Source organism: Penaeus monodon, chromosome 22, assembly GCF_015228065.2.
Source record: "Penaeus monodon isolate SGIC_2016 chromosome 22, NSTDA_Pmon_1, whole genome shotgun sequence".
In the NCBI taxonomy this organism is placed as follows: domain Eukaryota; kingdom Metazoa; phylum Arthropoda; class Malacostraca; order Decapoda; family Penaeidae; genus Penaeus; species Penaeus monodon.
Window position 1 is genome coordinate 17,622,644 of NC_051407.1, and position 282 is coordinate 17,622,925.

Genomic DNA, 282 nt, shown 5'->3' on the forward strand with positions numbered 1-282 from the left:
TCATGTACACATATACTATAACAACCGAATTCAGTGTTTATTTAGTTTTCACAAACACTGCTCTACCAACAGGCAACAAGTGTATAGGTTTGGCTTTTACTCACTTGTTTTTACTGCATTTCTTTTGCAAGAAGGAATTCCCATAAAATTTATTAACACGCTATCCCTGCAACAAAAACAGCAAATGCCGTATTCCCATATAGGCTCGTTTCTCATATGTAAAATATGTAAAACAAAAAAAAATCACTGTTTGTATTCAAATATACTACTACACATGTTGGT